Source organism: Rhagoletis pomonella, unplaced genomic scaffold (assembly GCF_013731165.1).
Source record: "Rhagoletis pomonella isolate Grant_MI unplaced genomic scaffold, Rhpom_1.0 Rhpom_scaffold_00010, whole genome shotgun sequence".
In the NCBI taxonomy this organism is placed as follows: domain Eukaryota; kingdom Metazoa; phylum Arthropoda; class Insecta; order Diptera; family Tephritidae; genus Rhagoletis; species Rhagoletis pomonella.
The window spans coordinates 32,666,172-32,668,492 of record NW_023458564.1 but is presented as its reverse complement, the minus strand read 5'-3'; the positions used below and the strand labels follow the sequence as shown (position 1 = coordinate 32,668,492).

The 2,321-nt window shown below is 29.2% G+C and overlaps 1 protein-coding gene across 1 annotated transcript in view; it reads right to left on the bottom strand.

Moving 5' to 3' along the window:
- The window catches only part of LOC118746343 (zinc finger protein 329-like), a 106,435-nt gene that overhangs the window by 55,955 nt on the left and 48,159 nt on the right, over window positions 1–2,321 (bottom strand). The gene's annotated exons all lie outside the window — the stretch shown is intronic.

Below are 2,321 nucleotides of genomic sequence, written 5' to 3'. Positions count from 1 at the left end.
AACAAAAATTGTATAGACGAACAACGATGCCTCCTAGAAAATGTGCATTAATTGTAACGATACATTAGGAGAAACACGAAACGTCATTTAAAGCGAAATTCACAAAAGAACCCCGTGAAAGCTGGTCAAACACTAAAAATGAAAATTTTATGAATAATAACAGTCAGGGAACTAGAAATCGCAAAAAAGATATAAAAAAGGCAGTAAAAAGTGAAAAATGGGCAAAAAGATACTCTTATTTTAAGAATGTTTTATTTTAAAAGAGAAACATAAAAAAAGTATTATTTAATTTTATAACACCACATTCAGTTTTACACACAAAATATCCATATATTCGCGTTTTTAGTTTTTCAATTTGATGTCATGATTTTATTTTTCAAAAGGAAAAATTTGTGATTAATTCGAAACATTTTGTAAAATTTCATTTTTCAAATTTTAAAAATGTACATATGGGTATCAAATAAAAGAGAAAATTCTGCAGAATTAAAAACAGATTCTTATTTTTTTATTCAAGGACGAATATGTATTGAAATGTCCATTTAAAATTTTATCCTCGAATGCCTTCGAAAACTTGCAATATTTATCTTTGAAAAATGATATGTTTACTACTAATATACACACCAAAATAAAAATAAAATAAAATTAAAACTGACAGATCTCAGTGTGTTCAGATCATCAAGGTTTAGTCCTTGGTCCTCTGTTATTATTTACAAATTAAATTTTCTGATCATGAAAAGAGGCTATTCCAGACCATAACTGAAGAAAAAATATCTGAGCTATAAAGATTTTTCCGATGTTTCAGCTTCAGTTTATGTGCTCCATCTTGTCTCGTACAGCAGAGACAAACGACACAGATTTTACGTGATTACATGTGTCACTTAGTTCCGTTTTCTAAAGTAGGTTTTAAAGCTTAACAAAATTTGTGTTTAAGCGGCAGATAAGTTTTAAAACCTACTTGAGAGGGAGAAAATGGCCCTTATAGAAATAAACTAAATTTATGTTCGCATCAAGAGTAGTCAATGTTATATACATAAATACTGTCAACGGTAAGCAGTGTTCGCCTAATTGCGAGTATACTTCGTTATCCTAATATAAACAAAGTCGTTAGTTTACTCACTAAGGACTTAATCGAATTTAAAATCAAATGCTACATCAAAATTTTTAGATTTTGTGTTTATTAAAAGCCAGTGTAATGAAAAAAACGCAACTGAAGAACTTAAGTTTTATAGAGTTCTATAATTACTTTGTAAAGAAACAAACATGTGAGATAGGGCCTCTTTATTAAAAGTAACGGTAAATCAATAAAGTTTAGGTTCAGCGAATTTTTTGCTATGCTATGAAATATTTTCCTTTTCAGCAATCTTTTATAAAAATATGGTTAATTCTACAACAAAAATCCCAAAAATCAGAATTCCAAACCTTCGGCAAAATTAAAGAAAATTCTGCTAATTTCCATTCAAATATTACACTTCTTATTTATGTACACTCTTTAGAAAAAAGTTGAGAGCGCAGTTTTTTAACCCATTCAATTTTTGTATAACAATGTGCAAGACTGAGGTAGCTAGAATTTACCATTGACTTTTGGCAAATTTTTTTGTTGAAGGGGTATATATATAAAAAATATATAAAAGAATTTTCGATAATTTTTTATGTGGAAAAAATGTGCGACATCTATAACAAAAAAAATTGCCAGAAATCAATGGTAAAGTAAAAGTAGCTTGCTCAGACGTGCACTTTATTGCACTAAAATTGAATGGGCTAAAAGATTCATACTCAACCTTTTTCTAAAGAGTGTAAACAATAAGTGCAATATTTGAATGAAAATTATCAGAATTTTCCTCAATTTCGCACAAGGTTTGGAATTCTGATTTTTGGTGTTTTCATTGTAGATTTAACCATATTTTTATAAAAAGTTTGCGAAAAACAAAATATTTATTTACTAAACAGTTGCCCATATTGTAAAAAAACTCTCTGTACTTAAATTTTATTGATTGCCTGTATATGTATATTTTATTTTTGTGTGGGATTCATATTCGAAAACTCCACTCTGCCTCTTCGACATCGATTTTTCGTTAGTATCGTCATTCATTTAGCAGTTTAATTTAACTAATCAGCTGTTAAACATTCGATTCCACTGAGCAACGCATTTTTTGCTTGTTGCGCGACACCTGGCTTCACGAACCATTATTACTTCACCCTTTTTTTTGTTTATACGGGTAAATATATAGCTTAAGTGTTTTTTCCTGCAAATGACCAGGCGTTTCGTTGACTAAGAAAAAAAAACATGACACATTTTCAATATTTCACCACCCAACCGAAAA